The 19,114-nt window shown below is 34.8% G+C and overlaps 1 protein-coding gene across 2 annotated transcripts in view; it reads left to right on the top strand.

The window, feature by feature from the left end:
- EDIL3 (EGF like repeats and discoidin domains 3) overlaps positions 1 to 19,114 on the top strand; it is a 436,572-nt gene that overhangs the window by 140,872 nt on the left and 276,586 nt on the right. The gene's annotated exons all lie outside the window — the stretch shown is intronic.

Below are 19,114 nucleotides of genomic sequence, written 5' to 3'. Positions count from 1 at the left end.
TTAGGGCAATGAAAATACTCTATATGATACTGTAACATTGGATACATGTTACTATGCACTTGTCCAAACCTATGCAATGTACAACACCAAGAGTAAGCCCTAATGCAACCTATAGACTTTGGATGATTATGATGGGTAAATGTACGTTCATCAGTTGTAGCAAATGTACCATTTTGGTGGGGAGTGGTGATAATGGGAGAGGTGCTTGTGCGAGGTCAGAGACCATATGGGAAATCTCTATACCTTCCTCTATTTTGCTGTGAATCTAAAACTGCTGTAAAAAGTAGTCTTTAATTTTTAAAAATGACTATAACAAACATTCATCAATTTATTCATTTGTTTGCCCATCCATCAAATATTTAGCGAGCACATACTATGTGTTAGACACTCTTCCTGGCAGTGAGGATATGAGCATTAAAAAAGAGGCTTTGCCTTCACAAATATTCTAGTCAAAAGAGGAACTAGACAGTAAACCACTACACTTATCATGGTAAGCTCTATTTAAAAAATAAAGACAAGTGTGAGGTAGAATAAAAGGAGGTTATTTTTGGATAGGACTATTAGGAAAGACTGAAAGGTTGATGTTTGAACAGAGAGAAGAGCTGAGATACCTTCATTGCATACAGATGGCAGAGTGACGACAGTAACTAAAGAGGAATTTGGGCCAAGGGGGTTTTTCCTTTAAAATAGCACTATAATGGCATTATGATTCAGAAATATGATAGAAAACCTAAGCTTGTGTTTTACTAAGAATAAACTAAATCAGATGACTCATATAGATATTTTAATGATATTTAGCATACGCTTAACCTATTAAAACTATCAGTCTGACAACAGAGGACATAAACATTGGAATTTTGTAGTAATTTAAAATCCATCATCACTTTTAGAAAGAATTCAAAGTACCTGTGTTTCTGAGAGTAGTTCAGTACAGGGAAACGAAGCATATCATTTCATTTCTAGTTCTTCCTCTTTATCCTGTCTGTCATTTCATTGGCTTCTAATCAGGTTTTCTCATTTAGAAAAAAATTAATAAACATGAAGGTGCTTTATCCTGTTCTGTCTTCTCCTGTCCTCTTCTATGGTTCTACATTGAAACTTATTTCCCTTCGGTAATTGGTATCCATTTTCTAACATGAATTCGGGTTCTTTTAAATTTGTGGCCCTCAGCTCTCCTCACTGCTAATCTATCCTTCTGCTTCCATTTCGTTATGAGAAATTGGTTACATCTGCCCCAGAAACACGAAGTATCTCGTAAAAATTAAAAAAAAAAATACACGCCAATTTCCACTGTACGTCTTGCACCATGCATAACCATATTCATGTGTATCTTTTAGAAGATGACCAGTGTCAGAATTTCAAGTATTGTAGTAGAGACTGAGTCTGTCTAAAAGACTTCTTGTTAGTGAGCATGAAATATCAGAATATTGATAAGCTTTAAGTAGATCTCTTGGGTAGAGTGAGGCTACTTTTAGATTTCTGAACTTTGGTTACCAAATGAGAGATTTGGTAAATTTCAGTTAAATTATTCATATAGTAGATGAAATTATGAGTAATTGTTAGTTTTTTTTTCCCCTTAAGATTACTTCTTGGACTAAGGAAAGGTAGCTCATGATTGAATCCATATTTCTAGAAATTATCATAATGAGAGTTATTCTGCATACACTAAAATAGTTTCTCAAAAGCTGCTAGCCCATGGATGATAGCTTAGAAATTTCTCGGTCAATAAGAGTCAAAGGCATTTATTTTCAGAGTTATGTTTACTTACTTTTTTGTTAATAAAAATGATTAAATATGTGTTCTTACAAATAGAATTATGCACTTAAGATGACAGAATTAATAATTTAAGGGAAATGTTTTACCATTTATTTTGCATATATTATAGAAAAATAATTTTGTTTTATATATATTTAAATTTCTATAACATAGCTTATAAACCAGCTTATTAATTTTAAAGTGGTTCTAATTTACTGTTAATTATAATAATCAGAGTTTGTTAGCTTGCAATTCCAAGCCCTAACATTTATATACTAACCTCAGAAAACACATATATAACATCAAAGGACTTCAGAAAATATCAAGTACAGAAATCCTCTCTTGCCCAGTCAAAAGATGAGTGCCAATTTGTGGTAAGGCTTTTGCTTTCAGGAAAAGACAATGTAACAAATTAATTCTTTTTTGATGTGTACCATTTAAACCGGAATAAATACTTCGTGAATGAAGGGATAGTAGATGTGTATCATTAAGCTTTTTCTGCTTAACAAATCACAAATTTAGTGGCTTTAAACAACAACAATTCATCTCACAATTCTGAAAGTCACTTAAGTGGTATTCTGGTTCACTGGTACTGGATAGTTGAAGATGGCTTGGCTAGTATGGCTTATCTCTGATAGATCAAGCTTCCTTACATAGTGGTGGTGGGAAGGTCCCAAGAGCAGTGAGAAAGATCAAATCACAATTAAAAGCACTTATCAAACCTCAGCCTGTGTCACATTAGCTAACGACAGTTTTGATAGGAGGATTTGCCGCTTCATATTGCAAAGGCGAGGATGCAAGAAGGGGAAGAATTTATAGCCAGTTTTATAATTTACCATAGAATGTTAGTTGCTTTTCTCTTTATTTGATTTTTTAAGTTTTTATTGGCAGTGCAAAAAGTTGGTAAACATATAGATATGTTTGTGGATATTTATTTTTATGTTACTAGCTATGAATACAAAAATTTTAGTAACACTGATTTTTATCAAAAAAAAATCCTCTATTTTTTATAAGGGAGGAAAAAGTAAAAACTCTTTTAAAAGGAAAAGCTTGATTATTTTCTGTTTATTTTAAGGAAACACATTGAAGAAATTAGAAAAGTGAAAATGCAAAGTGACATTAATTTTTCCTTTTATTCAGATTCCAAATGGAGTGGCATGAAGTCGGTTGTGGCACTACCAAAATGTACAATTCTGCATATTTATGAAAATTACTATTTTAAAGTGATAGGCTAAATGACATATTTAGCATTAAACTCTGGGAAATTTTTCTCTTCCAATTTAATGGAAAAGAGGTCTACAGGAGACTTGCAAATGACTTATAAAATAGAGAAAACATGCCCAACAATCTTTAAAACCTTCTATACTGTTACTTGGTTTTATCTTCTTCATTGATTTTTCACCATTAATCTATTGCTTGATTTTAACAATTATAGCTATTGTTTGTTTCCTTTCAATCGAATTAAGTACCCATCAACCCACTGTATCCTAAACAGAGCAAGTCATTAAAAAATAACATTGTTTTTAACCAATTGTGACAAGGTGTTAAAATCTTATCATTTCAGGGAAATTGACATGTTGCTGCAGAATGAACAAAATCTTCTTCCTATGATTACAATAGAAACAAGAAAATGAAAACATAATTTAGGTTGAGTTGCTAAATACCATTAACAGGAAGAAAAGTGAACAGTGTGTGCATTGTTTTTATCTTGACATAGCCAGCTATATGTAAGAATTTATATTTTACATAGAATTATTGATTTTATTACAAGAGTAATAAAGAAGAAAACTTAGGAAATATAAAATAAAAGAAGTAAATAAAAAGTATCATAATCCTAGGTTATATATACTTTCATTATCTTTTCTATCATTTACCTACATCTAAAGTTCTATCTATGTCTGTATCTATAGTCATATACAGTCATATAAAGAGTGATAGCAATTTAAATTGACACCTTTATACAAAATTGTCTACATGTGTTTATGTGTATACATATGTGTGCATAAAACATACTATACATAGCATATTCTTTGATGATTCTTTTTCACTTAGGATATGAAATTAAAATCTTTCCATTTCATTAAAAATTCTTTCCTGACATTATTTAAAATATCAGGCTAACATTCCATCACTTACCTTCATTTTATTCAGCCAGCCCCTATTTTTTTTTAACATCTTTATTGGAGTCTATTTGCTTTACAATGGTGTGTTAGTTTCTGCTGTATAACAAAGTGAATCAGCTATACGTATACATACATCCCCATATCTCCTCCCTCTTGCACCTCCCTCCCATCTTCCCTATCCCTCCCCTCTAGGTGGACAAAAAACAACGAGCTGATCTCCCTATGCCATGCAGCTGCTTCTCACTAGCTATCTATTTTACATTTGGTAGTGTATATATGTCCATGCCACTCTCTCACTTCATCCCAGCTTATCCTTGCCCCTCCCCATGTCCTCAAGTCCATTCTCTACATCTGCGTCTTCATTTCTGTCCTGCTCCTAGGTTCTTCAAAACCATTTTTTCTTTTTTTTAGGTTCCATATGTATTTGTTTTTCTCTTTCTGACTTACTTCACTCTGTATGACAGACTCTAGGTCCATCCTCCTCACAACAAATAACTCAATTTTGTTTCTTTTTATGGCTGAGTAATATTCCATTGTATATATGTGCCACATCTTCTTTATCCATTCAATCTGTCGATGGACACTTAGGTTGCTTCCATGTCCTGGCTATTGTAAATAGAGCTGCAATGAACATTTTCGTACATGACTCTTTTTGAATTATGGTTTTCTCAGGGTATATGCCCAGTAGTGGGTTTGCTGGGTCATATGGTAGTTCTATTTTTAGTTTCTTAAGGAACCTCCATACTGTTCTCCATAGTGGCTGTATCAATTTACATTCCCACCAACAGTGCAAGAGGGTTCCCTTTTCTCCAGCATTTATTGTTTGTAGATTTTCTGACGATAGCCATTCTGACTGGTGTGAGATGATATCTCATTGTAGTTTTGATTTACATTTTTCTAATGATTAGTGATGTTGAGCATCCTTTCATGTGTTTGTTGGGAATCTGTATCAGCCCCTATTTTTGGACATATAAGTTACTTGCAAATTTCCTCTATTATAAAGATTTTGGTACATATTCTTCTAACTAAATTTTCTGTACATTCACCATTGTCTCCTTAGACTAAATTCTTAAAAGTAAATGGTTGGGATAAGAGTTATTTGAGAACCTTTACTATCATAAGTATTGTATAGGAAAGGTAAACAGTTTATCATGATGGTTTTTTTAATGAAAAAAAAGCTTAATGGGCTTAGATCTACTTAATCACAGTAATGTAGATTTGGAGTTATTTGATTTATATAATAAGAGAAGAAAAATATACTTGGAGAGCAAAAGAAAAGATTGTTGTCCTATCAAATATATTTTTTAAATACCATATGAAGACTACATCCCCTTTTATTTTCACTTAAACAGTTATTATATAAGGGCATAAATCATTTAGAAAGGACAAACTATAGATAGGCATACAGAAAGTCCAGTTTGGTAAAAACTGTGAGGAAAAGGCTATTCTCTAAAAGTAAGACCAATGAGAGAGGGAGCAGGCATTTTATCAAAGGAACCTTAAAAATGGCTCTAGAGCATCTAGAGTATGGAACAGACTTAGAATGACTGAGTAAGGAAAGCCTAAGAAGGTTCGATAAAGGTAGGAAGTGGGGGAAAGATTAATATGACGCTAATGGAAAGTGAAAGGCTCTTGGATGAATGAGGGAACGTTTGCTCTCTTCTTTCCACTTACCGTTAGTTACCTGAATGAAGAGAAAGAGATGAAGCATTAAGAATTCATTGAAATTTGTATTTTGATAGGTTGATATTTATTTCTTAAAACTATTAGAACCCCCTGTAGCTTTTAATATTAGTAAATTAGGTTGATCAACAAATCTTATTGGCACCTACTATGTGCTAGGCTCCTACTGTTTGTTACAAGGAATTACTAGAGTAAAGCATAAGGGTTACTACAATGAAATAGAAGGCATGAAACTTTTCTCAAGGAGTTTCAAGTAGACGTCATTGTGTGTGAAGGCTTATTTGGCCACAGTCCCTGAAGTCATAGGAAAACTGGGTGACACCTTAAGGTAACTTTGTACTCTAGGACAATTTATTTTTCAACATATATCAAAGTATTTATGTGAAGGCAAATTCTGTAATCCATATTACTTAAAGGACAGTGGCAACACATAATTTTTAAATAAGTCATATAATGAGAGAGAATTGGGGCAGAATCCTTTTCAGAATTTAATTTTTCCCTCTGAAAGAATAAAATTCACTGAACTATGATTTAAAATGGACAATAATCAATATTTTCTGTTTATTTTATTTTAATAAAAGCTTGGAAAATAAAGTAGGAGGACACAATTTCAGTTCCTCAGTAAAAGATAGAACCACAGATAAGGGTGTTTTCTTAAGTACTAATCCTGGGAAAATATATCAAATTTCAAGTAAGAATTAGCACCTTCTTTGCATAGTATGTTGATAAATCCCCACAATGTCTCTACGTGGTAAAAATTTAATTGAGAAATCAGACCCCCAAGTGCTTCATCCAAATCATAGAGAGCAATTGAGTATAGAACTCATTACTGCTACACAGTAGCTACTATATATTTTCAACAACAAGACACATGTTGTTTGTGTCAACTCAGCTCTATTTCAATCAATGTCATTGATTGAATGGCATAAATGGCATAAATCAGGGTGCATCACACAACATGCTCTGGGCTCTGAGGTCAGCTTCCATTAATTATTCAACTCTGGAGGTTGAGCTATATTATCTCCACAACGATTTCCTGACCCAAAACTTCTGTGGTAAGTCTCACCTCACAGCCAGACATTCTGGTTATCAGGTCATCATGTAGTGAACATTGAAGTGGGGCATTTATGAAATTTACCAATCACCATAATGCCAATGACATTTTTTCTTTCACCTTTTCCCTTTAATAGTGTTTTTAGAGGACTCTATCCATTAAAAGGCTAATGTATGCATTATTCTTGCAATAATCTTGAAATAACCAGTTGAGCTAATACCAATCTCAGTGTTAAATGGGAAAAGGATTCTGTGATAAACACGATGACTATACCAAGGTCATGAATTCCTGCTCAAAGGTGGGCAGAACAGGCATTAAACCTGAAATTGTGTCCCATGCTTTTTCTACAGTCCAGTGTTTGTGTCCAAATTAAAGTGTACCTGTTACACATATGGGGAGGGATACTTTGAAGCAGTGAGAGAACCTGGAGATACAATAACAATAATGATAGTATTAAAACCTCTATTCCAGTGTTGTCATGCTGAGCATGCTCTTGGAATTCTGTAGGAACATATTCTCTAAAGAATTGCATCATGATGTTGTGATCAAGAACTCAGCCATACTGAATTCAAATTCTGACTGTTCTATTTACTATCTCTGTTACTTTGGCCAAGTTGCTTAACCTCTTGATGCCTTCGTTCCTTACCTGTAAAATCCAGGTAATAATAGTACCAACTTCAAAGGGGTTTTGTTCAAATTAAGTGAATTGGTATATGTAAGGTTCTTAGAATAGTTCCTGACTTATAAAAGAGCTATGTAACAGTTATAAAATAAGTAAATAAAAATAGATAGACCTTATAGACAATTCAAAGGTTACATGCAGAAATCAAGTTTCCAAGTCCCTGAATATTCTTCCATCATTTCAGTCATTAATAACATTATTGAAATGTCCAATAAATCCTGACCTATTATTTTTATGTCAGGATTTTTTCTGCTTGTGCTTGAATATGCAAACTGGGGGCTATTTAGCTGTCAGCTTTTAATTTTTCAAAATTTTCTTTTCTTCAGTGTATAATCTGACAGATCACCTCATTTGTTATGGGAAAAAAGAGAACCCTATGTTTTATTATTTGAAAATTATGAGTAATATAAGTAATGTTTACATAATTAGGAATTGGCCTTTCAGGAATAGAGCTTTCCTTATGCTTACAGAAAATAACTTATGAATTGATTTTTCTTTATAAGATTGCAAAATGGGAATCCTGTAAAGGCATAATAAATACAAAGTTGGAATTTATGACAATGTATTAATATTAGATTCTCAGATGTGATACATCAACAATAAGCTCTTTGTGGCTTTGCATAAAGATAGAATCACAGAGCAGAAAAGAACAGTAGAATCTTCCATTTAATGAATGTTATTGAGCACCTCTGGAGAGCTGTTCCTGACCCCCAGGACCTAACCTCCCCTTTGTCTATGCCCCCAAGATAAAGAGCTTGACCTTGAGATAAACTTGGGAAAGACTATAAAACACACACACCAATTGTCATTACACAATGCAGAAAATAATCATCCTGAGAGGAGAACAAAGTGCTGTAGGTATCAAGAGGAGGAAAGGTTACTTCCAGTCCTAGGAATCAGATTCAATGGGTGAGATAGCTTTTGAGATGGGCTGGGCTGGAAGTGTACTTCACCAGTAAAATTATTTGGTGGGAACATTTTAAGCAAAATATAGGATAATAAAAGGCACAAAGATGAGAGGCATGGGAACCTTCTGGAAGAATTAGCATTAGTGGTTGCCTAGATTATTTGGTGTTTGCAGAGATTCTGAGGAGCCAGACAGGAAGGTGGTTTGGATCTACACCGTATAGGGCCTTTAGTCCATCCTCTTGAACTATTTCCATAATATAGTTTTCAATGTTATTAACAATATCATCCCAGGAACATGATTCTGTAATCTCTTTTGATAATGTATAATTGAACCATACCAACATTATAAAAACAAAACAACACAAAACTCTTATTAACAAAATTTGTGATAATTTTTAAGTAGTACCTCAGGCTTTTCTTTTGAGGATTAAATTGTACTTTTTTTTTTTTTTTCATTATGTTTTTTCTGCCTCCAAGATAAACCTGTTTTTCAACTCATTAATTATCATGATTGTTTTCAATAAGACTCGGTCTAATAGGTAGTTGATTTGGAAAAGGCTCAGTGTGGCTTATTGACTGAAATTAGTGTTAATTTCTAACCTAGAATTTCTAACCAGAAATTAATTGCTGAAAGAAGCAACTGCAAAGTTTCAAAAATAGTTTTCAGGAGACCCTCCTATGAACAGAAATGTCAACTGACATGTGGAAAATCCCATGAGAAACCACAAAATATTTATATCCATCTAGATGGACACCTAGTCCTGGACACTAAGGAAACTGTTTCAATGAAGACAAATGTTTGGTTTTCCTGTCTGTGACATAATCAACTACATATGAAATATATGCAAACTAGATTCTTTGCTAGAGAGAAAATGAAAGATTGGAAAAATACATTTAGGGCTTTGCTTGATTTCAAACTTTTGCAATTTTTCCTATTGCTAAGGTACTTTTAGATACTGGCTTGCAAGCCAGTCTGTTCTCTCTTGACCCTCACCACATGTCTCCCTCCCCCTTTTTTTTCCTGCCCAATCTTGCCCTCAGATAGAAAGGAGATAAGATTAGTAGCCCCCAGTGTTCTAGGAATTGGTCTGTAAGATGAGGCTGGAGGAAGGGGAGAAAGGAAATTAATTCTTTCAGCAGCACGAAGAAGGCAGGTAATAACGCCATTGTATTCTGTGCTAGTTAGATCTCATCTGGACATCTAAATCTTGTTGCTGTAAGATTTCATTCGTATTGCTATGTTTTAAAAGACCCTGACAAATTTGAATTTATCAAGAGGAGGTTAATAAAAATCATGACCAGGTTGTACGTCACGATTATGAAATTAAGTGGAGATGTTTGTCTCCGTTAAGAAGAGAATTATAGGGAATATGTTAGTTGTCTTCAAATATTTGAATGGCTGGTATGTCAAAGAAAGCCACATTATTCCATTGTTTTCCAGATGCTGTCTTTAGGAGAGTGATATGATGTGTTTCTTTGTGAGATTATGAGTTCCCTGCCACTAGAAGTTTTGAAGCAATGTTTAGATTTTTGATTGGCAGGTTGGACTAAGTGACCTTTAATTTCAGTTTGGATTTAAACTTTTATTTATGCATAGTCGCTTACATCTTGCTTTCTGAACAGGCTGTTTCCTAGACTGTTTCTTGACAGTTTGGAAAAGTAGAAGTTAATAGTGTGCATTCACAACTTGAAAATAACCTCAAAGATAAGAAGAATGGGGCTTGGGCCCTCCCTGAATAGCCTTGTACCTTTATTCAATTTCATTGCCTTAAAGTTAGACCTGTCCACTTTTTTTATCACTTTTTTTTAATCCTTAAAGACTTTCCAGTTAAGGAAAAATTCATCCTAGGGAGACAAGTTCTGAAGATAGGGAAATTACATTGTCAATGTCGTTTGATTAACACCTGAATGTAGATACACTGACTATTTTCTTTTCAAGAAGGTCCTAATGATTCTGAAAAGAAAGCATTTAATTTTAGCTTCTATTTTAACAGGCAGGAAAAACATCCTCTATAGCAGTCATTAACTCACTGCTGAATAAGTCAGTGGCATATTAGATTAATTGAGCTCTGTATAGGCAAGCAGAGCCTGTGCTTTATCACTTATCGTTAGTGTCCTTGGGACGAGTTCAAGCTACATGAAAAAAAGAATTCCCCTTGACCAAAGAGAAACAGATAGATCCACCAGAGGTATCTCAGCTCTATTCAAGTTACACCTTCCACTGTTCTTTCCCTTCATCTTTTGAGTTTCAAAAGATATTTTAATTAAGCCAGATGTGTGGATCTGTATTTTGGGAACCCATCATTTCAAAGCCATCATAAAATTTCTGAATTCCTCTTTGGAATATAAGTAGTGAAAAAAGAATGATATTTTACTAAAAGGCTTCTCAGATTTCATAAATGGTATAAATGTCATGTTTGAAATATCCGTATCATTAAATACCGGCTTGTGCACATACACACACACACACACATTATATGCCAATATTTTGTAATAAGGTAATTTTCTGTCTTCAAGTAGTCACCATTAATTTTTTTAAACGTTGAAGTTTTTTAAAATAAATTTATTTATTTATTTATTTATGGCTGTGTTGCGTCTTCGTTTCTGTGCGAGGGCTTTCTCCGGTTGCGGCGAGCGGGGGCCACTCTTCATCGCGGTGCGCGGGCCTCTCACTGTCGCGGCCTCTCTTGTTGCGGAGCACAGGTTCCAGACGCGCAGGCTCAGTAGTTGTGGCTCACGGGCCTAGCTGCTCCGCGGCATGTGGGATCTTCCCAGACCAGGGCTCGAACCCGTGTGCCCTGCATTGGCAGGCGGATCCTTAACCACTGCGCCACCAGGGAAGCCCCAACATTGAAGTTTTATATTATTTAATATAAGAATATTATATTCAGTATACAGCCCTACATACCCCCTAGTGGGGTGAAGGTGATGGGCAGGGAAATCTGTTAGTCTAAGGCTGCATCTCCTCAAGCCCACAGCTCAGCCATTTCTTCGTCTCTTGTGTCTTGTGCTTGGGCATCGGTCACTGGAACTTTTACTTGATCTCCATTAATAGTAACTCTATTGCAAGGGAGGTAACTTTCATAGGAAGAAGTCACAAATATAATACTGTCCAATATATTTAAGAAGCATGTTACTAAAGATAGGCTGAAAGCATAAAAGAGGATCCTTTAAAAGCCTTATTTATAAAAAATGAATATTTTATATTGTGTTTAAGATTATGAGCTCTTATTTACTTAATGAAATTATTTGGTCATTTATTTTTGTTTCATAGTTCTACCACTGTTCAAATGGAGTCTGATTATTCATTGAAATAGTATTTCTAAGAGAAAAACCCTGAATCCATCCAAATATCATTCAGTAGAGACTTAAATAAATCATGGTTTATCCATAAAATAAAATATTATTATTGTCCATATTCACTGATAAATTGAGATAGAAAATATGTGCAATATATTAATGAAAGCAAGTCAAAGAACATCATATATTATATAATCCTAGTTTTATTTATAGTATAAATATTTAATTATAATTACATATAAGTTTATATATGTATTCTGATGTTTAAGGATTTTTACTTCAAAATTCAGTTTGTTTTGAGTTTTTAGTTGATAATTTAGATGATGTAATAAATGTAATAAATATATTTCTATTTTCTAATGCAAATCTTAACCCATTATAACAATGGGTTTTTTGCTAACCCCTTAATCACAAAATCTCTTCTGACATTAACATTTTATGTGCAATGATTCCGTGGTTTCCTTAAGTGGATGCTATCTCTGGGATTTGTGCCAGTATTGCTGATTTATCCATTATTTTTTCGTTTTTGGTTCTTTTGGTTTTAACAGATTCACTTTTTAGATTAGCTCATTTGTCCAGACTTATGGGAATGAAGTGAGGGTGAAGTGAGCAGTTGCCCACACGTAAGTAAAGCAGAAATCCATAGAATATGAGCCGGGTGGTATTAGCTTCCTTCTGTCAGTTGCTGTGAAACAGAACAATATAGGTGTTTAAGCATCTGAAATTCACATATGATAAGCAAGTAACTTCAGCTGCATGGCTTTCCTGTCACATTAAACAGCATTCTTCTTCCAGAACTATTCCCTCCTCTCCTGTATTAAGTTTTCAGAAAATTATGAATTAATTTTATTGGAAATTGATAAATGTGAGCAGCCATTTATATTAACTTCTGACCTGCTTTATCCTTCACAAGTTTCTTCTATTTGGCCATGAATTTTCTTTGGCTACCTTAGGTTTAATTCCCAATTCTCTTTTTAGATGGCTCCCAGTAATGTAAAACAGCCATTAAATTCACTTACTGGACTTCATTTTCTCATGTCTAAAACTGGATAGCTTTCCAAAAATATTTACTCAGTACTAATTATGTGCACTATACAAAACTGAAACATAACTGCTGCCTTTGAAAGAAGGAGCATGGATAATGTCCAGCTTGGGAATAAGATTGGAAAATATTATTGCCATTTTGTTTAGAACTGGCTTTAGGTTGTAGTTTAAAAGCTAGTGGGGGATGTTTGGAGGCAACTAAATCGGGAAACTAAAATAAATACTAAAGAAATGAGGGTGGTGAGACTTGCATTCATTCTACAATGATGAGGTGAATTTGGATAGGGAGGGAGGACACATTGAATAAACAAAGGATTTTTGAGGACAGTTGTATAAATACATGAAATGTTGAATTATAGGCTTTTGTAATGTTAAATCACCTAGCCTAAAGGAAACCTAGTGCTTCCTTTAAGTAGCAAAATGTGTCCTAATTATGTCCCCAAAGTCTCTTTAATACTAGCTGAGGTATGAATATAGGCCTGTTACTTGAGGCATATTACTTCCCAGCTACCCAATTCTCTGGGAATACTTTGTAAATTACATATGTTTTTTACTTAGTAGAAAAAAATGAAACCAAAGCTTTCATTCATTCTTTATTATTTTCCCCATTTGTACCGCTTTCTAAAATGAGAAAATCACAAATGCATTAATTGCTGTTAACATGATTAACTGTATAAGTAGCCTGTAAAACTCATGTGAGCTATATTACTACTAAACTTTAGAAAGTGCATTTTTGTGGTTCTATTTTAATGAATGTATTTAATTAATAAACTATAGTTTGATGCCTTTTGAGTTAATTTAAAATCACAGATTTATTTTTTCATGAGGTGATGAAATGGTCATTAGAGCAATCATTGTCTTTTCAAATATTATTCCTTTTCTCTCCTGCCCCAAGAAAGAAAATATGATTGTATAGTTATATAAGTTATTATATATGATTATATATAAATTTCTATAACAAAAATATAGATGACATTTAAGGCTTTCTCTCTGGCAAGTCTAGTAATGTAGCATAAAGAAGCAACTAAATTTTATTGAGTAACACAGAGGACTGTATTAAATATTTACACATATTTTCTTTCTTTCTTTTGACAAATATTTATTGAGCCCTGCAGTGTTATAGGTATTATTCTAAAAACTGTAGTTATAAGGGTGAGCAAAAGAGGGACATTCCTGCCCTCATGAAACTCCTAGTCTAACGGAAGACACTAGTAAGCATACAAATACATACTTACAGGCTAACTACATGTATACATAATTATATTTTATGTACTACACATTATTAACTGTATTCAAATAAATGCTGTCCTCCAAATCTAGCACAAGAATCAAACTGCATGTGGAAGACTGATAGAATAGAGAAGACTTTGAAATTCTCTGAACATTTTCTCTGCAAATCCATTGACTGCTGCTGCTTACCGTGACCCAATTATTCTGCAGTTCTGAGAGTGGAGAATTGACCACATAGTATGCTGTCTGAAGTCTTTGGCCAGGAGAGACTAACACTTCTCTTCATACTTTCGCAAAAAAGGAGTTGGTAATAGCAACTTTTAAGTCCTGAGGCTTGTCCTCATTGGGCCATTGGCCAAGAACAAACAAATCAACAAACAATAAAACAAAGATCACGTAAACCAGTAAAACCTCTTTCTGAATACTTCTCTGTATACTTCCAGAGACAACTCCACAACTTACTTAAATGACTGAATTCACATTTTAAATGTTCATTTACTCTTTGTTTTAGTACGCACACACACGTACACACACACACACATTTATAGCATTTAACCTCTAGGCAGCCATGAATAATCATGCATACATATCATCGTTATTTTTGCATCACTGCAGTTGAATAAAAACATTCTAAAATGTTGTGAGAGTACAAGAATACATACTTCTTGTTGCTTTGCTCATGGAAATCATAAATTACATAGATAATTGTATATTTGCAAAGCATATTTGTGCATAATTAACTAGATTTATAGTATAGCAAACAAAATGATCCATAAGTCAATATGAACTAACATCTCTATGTAAAATAATCATATGCCAAGAAATGTATTTGATGTATTTCATATGAGCTTTTCCTATTTGATGGTGAGCGATGCTGGGCTGGGTATAGAATTGTTTTAAATGGATAGAATTTCCAAGGTATGAAAGTTTCCTTAAAACACCCAAGGATAAGACAAAAAGAAAAAAAACCCAGGAGATATCAAAATTGTTGAGACCACATGAAGAGACTAGAGCCTGTTCAATGAAGAAGTATGTGTGTTTTGCTAGCACATGTATATCAGGGTAATACAAAACTCACTGGGTTTGTGTAGTTATTGTACTTGACAGTTGATCCTGTGAGCAAAGGAGAAAGGTGAGGGAGGGAGGAAAGAGGGAAGGGAAGGAAAATCTGTAGGATGCCTTCTTCTCCTTCGGTTAAGCACCAACCCAGTTCATGAAGATGTACACTGCCGGACTGTCCTGAAAAAATTGTGACCAACTTCAGAAGCAGAGGAATAGGTTTATTGTATCAAAATGTGGTGGTAAACTCTGTGGAAAAATTAAAATAAAAATTTGCTGAAAGCCCAGCTGCCCTCAAAGCACAGCCCTAGACTGTATGTATTTCTGGTCTCGCCTGCCTCAGAGATGATTAATTTCTCAGGCGTTCTAATATATTTTAAATGGGAACAACAAAACTGGTTACCATTGCAGTTGAATGCCATTAGTTGCAAATAAGAGAAAGCTCAACTAAAACTAGATAAATAATAAAGTGCAAGTATTTTTCTTCAGAGCTAGAAGTCTAGAGTAAAGTCAGGATATGATTCAGTGGCTCAATAATATCATCAGTAATCTAATTTCGTTTTGTTTATCTACTCAGTCTTTGAGAATTGGCTTCTTTCTAAAGCTGGCTCCCATCATCGTTGCAAGATGTCTACCAATTTGTTTCTAGGGCCACAGACTTCCTGGTCCTTACCTAAGGAAGTGAGAGAGAGGGTTATTTGCAGATACTTCCACAGAAGAAAGTGTCTTTCCAAGAGCTCTCCTCACCCAAACACCTACAAACCTGTCCTTACACATTATTGTCTCCAGTTGGATCATATACCTACCTAGACCAATAACTGTGGCCAGGAAAAGGGAAAAGATTTACTTAGTTCTGAGATACAGACTCTCTCTCTAAATCCAAAGGAAGAGTCATCTTCCCCCAAGGCATCAATGCAGATACCCAAATAAACCTGAAGATGTTACAAGAGAAGGAGCATTGAAAGTCGGCGAAACAACCACAGAGTACATCGCAAAGGGTTTTCTACAAGCCTGCTAATTTACTGCTGCAGTTCCAACAATTGGACCCATGGCTCTGCAATAAACTTTTTATGGATAGAGCCATAATTCTCAATACTTAGTGTTCATAACAGTCACCTGCTGAGCTTTTTAAAAATGCAAAAACCTGGGCTAACACCCAGAATTCAAATTCATTAGATCTGTGGCATTTTAACAAAATCCCAGGTGATTCTGTTATGGGCAATGAGAGGACCACACTGAGTTAAATTCTGTATATTAGATATATACTTTTACTCTCTCTTTTCCTACCGTCACCATAATTTCAGTACATTTGTCTACATTGTCACCAGGCAGAAAAATACAGAGTTGTTAGTTTGCTTTTATTTCTTTTGGTGCATGTGTTTCTAATTTCCAGGATTAGAGGAACTTGCATGTGACACAGACCTCTGTGTGTGTGTGTGTGTGTGTGTGTGTGTGTGTGTGTGTGTATTTTTATTTGCTGATTCATGAATTCCAAGAAGCAAATAGGAAGAGTAAGGAATCATTTAGGTATCATGAAATTACTTCTATGATCCATAATTTCACTTAAATGTCACTAAATAGACCACTGATGTCCACTTTGAGGTTTATTTGTACTTCTGGGGCTCTTGCTGCCACCTGTTAATAGTTCCCGATGCTTTGTTTGGTAATGCAGTTAGCCTACAAAGCCATCTTTGCCAGCAATAACTGAAATGGTGAATTAATACCAATCCTAACCCTGTATGTGCCTTTGTGAATATGTGTGTGTATTTTAATAGTATGTATATTGGTTAATAGTATGAATATGTTTAGTAGTATGAATATAGTTACATCTGCAAGTTATGAGGAAGCACCACTATGGAGATGTTTCAAAGAAATACAATTCTGTGCAGACTTGTGTACCTGCTGATTCTAATATTGTTTTTTTGTTTGTTTTTTTAAAATATTTATTTATTTTATTTATTTATTTTTGGCTGCATTGGGTCTTTATTGCGGCATGCAAGATCTTTCTGTTGCAGCGCAAGGGCTCTTAGTTGTGGCGTGCAGGTTTTTCTCTCTCTAGTTGTGGTGCACAGGCTCCAGAGCGCATGGGCTCTGTAGTTTGCAGCATGCGGGCTCTCTAGTTGAGGCATGTAGGCTCAGTAGTTGTGGCGCACGGGCTTAGTTGCCCCCCGGCATGTGGGATCTTAGTTCTCCGACCGGGGATCGAAACTGCATCACCTGCTTTGGAAGACGGATTCTTTACCACTGGACCACCAGGAAAGTCCCTCTAATATTGTTAATTTGTTACAAACATGCTTTCAGGTATTATAGGCTGAAGTGTAGGTTAGTACACCCCAGGAGCTTTGGCTTTAAGACTATCTAATTGCTGTGACTCCTATAAGTTTAGAATTGTCTTTACTTCTGTGCTTGCTTGTCCTTTCCTAAAATTTCTTGCTTATCCATATATAATGGAGGAATAAAATCTTAGCCCTTCTGATATTTCTTTCTTAGGCATCACAGGCTTGGGATCTTTTGTTTAACCTCCTAGTCAGTCCCTCTCCTGCCTATGTCTATTCCTGGATTGTAAGGGACTTGAAGAAGTTTCCAAGGGACCACTTCATTTCTTAAAGGGATTTCTCTTGTAGCCCTTACATCCAGTTTTTGTTTTTGTTTTTTCCCTTAGGCTAAGTCCAGGGAACATTATCTGAAATCTAGCCAGTCCTTATTCCATGACCCTTTCTCCCATTTCCTTTTCTCTTTTAGTGGATACTGAATTAGCACTTTGTGAGACAGTAAGGCACAGTGGAAAGAGTTTGGTTTTAAAGTCACGTGAGCTTGAATTCAAACTGACCTTAGACAAATTGTTCAGTCACTCTGAATCTCTGTATCTTCATCTATCAAATAAGAGTATATTTCATCTCATCAGTTGCTTTATAAATTCAGTTCACATACACAAAGTGACCAGCTATAAGTGTAAGCATTTTTATTCTTGTTCCTTTTGAATCTCCAGACTTTTACCAACAATGACCCATCCAAGTCAGCACTTCTACAAGCCCCTGTGGTATTTTCCTAAAAGGGAGTTCCTAGAAGCTACCAACAGTTTTCTTCTTTGAACATGTTGTGAAGTACTTTGGACATGATAAAGCAGCAAACAGCTTTTAAATATTTATGTTCTCCACACCATGCGTGCTAAATGTGTTTGCTCTATTTTTTTTTTTTTTTTTTTTTGGTGCCAAGGAAACAAGCCAAACAGTGTGAGAGGAAAATACTGTCAGGACACAGAGTAAGCTTGTCTAATGTGTACTCTGTGCAGATGTAACCCTAACGGAAAATAGTGGAGACTGCTCCCTAGTTACACAATGATACCTTGATGAACAAATCACCTGGAAACAAAACTCCTTTATAAGCAATTCAGCTGAGTAAATTTTTATTTTAAAACCTCATGAATCAAATGAAGTAGTACTGGCTAGAGTAATATAATTCAGCAGTAATATTCTGATAAAGCTGCAATTGTGCACAGAGCAGAAATATCTTCTCACAGAGCATGTCTGTTAGTATAAAGATGAAGACGTGCATTCTAGGCAAAATTGTGAAGCTACTTCACTTTTGCAACACCATGCTCCGTCCTCCACATACACACAGCAGATTATTACCCTTGGAGTTGTGCTGCTCTCAAAAATGTCCCCTTTTAAAGAAGGAATCAAAATGATTCACACTCTGAATCATTTTGAGGTGGGCCCAGAGTTTGGCAATTCTTGTATAGATGCAGGGTCATGAACCACTGCTTTAGCATAAAGTTATGTTTTCGTAATGTGACCTCTCCTTTTGTAATATCCGTACTTATCCATGTGTGCTTGGGGTCAACCTTTAAAATGCAGGTTCCTGTGGCTTCAACACAGAAACACCACCACTGAATCTTGAAGTTTGTAGTACACATGAGTTGAGTGTGTTTGTGTGTGTATGTGACGGGGAGAGAGAGAGAGAATCTTTGTGTTTAACCAACACTCAGAGTGATTCTGAGTCACTCTAAGGTTTAATAATTCCTACCTTTTTATAATTTCTAACTCATGGAACAGAATTTTTGACTGTCAACAATACCTTTTAATTCCTCTTTGCTAATAGATAATTCCCACAAAGTGGATGGTTGGGGTATTTATGTTATATACAATTTATATTTTAAACAATATTATTTATAATAATTATAATAATTTCCACTCAAGCTAAAAAAGTTCAACCTTGTTTGCAAAAGGACAGAAAATTCAAATTCAGACAACCGAATGGTCTTTTCTAATGCTT

Source organism: Balaenoptera musculus, chromosome 3, assembly GCF_009873245.2.
Source record: "Balaenoptera musculus isolate JJ_BM4_2016_0621 chromosome 3, mBalMus1.pri.v3, whole genome shotgun sequence".
In the NCBI taxonomy this organism is placed as follows: Eukaryota; Metazoa; Chordata; class Mammalia; order Artiodactyla; family Balaenopteridae; genus Balaenoptera; species Balaenoptera musculus.
This window is presented reverse-complemented; position numbering and strand designations above follow the sequence as displayed.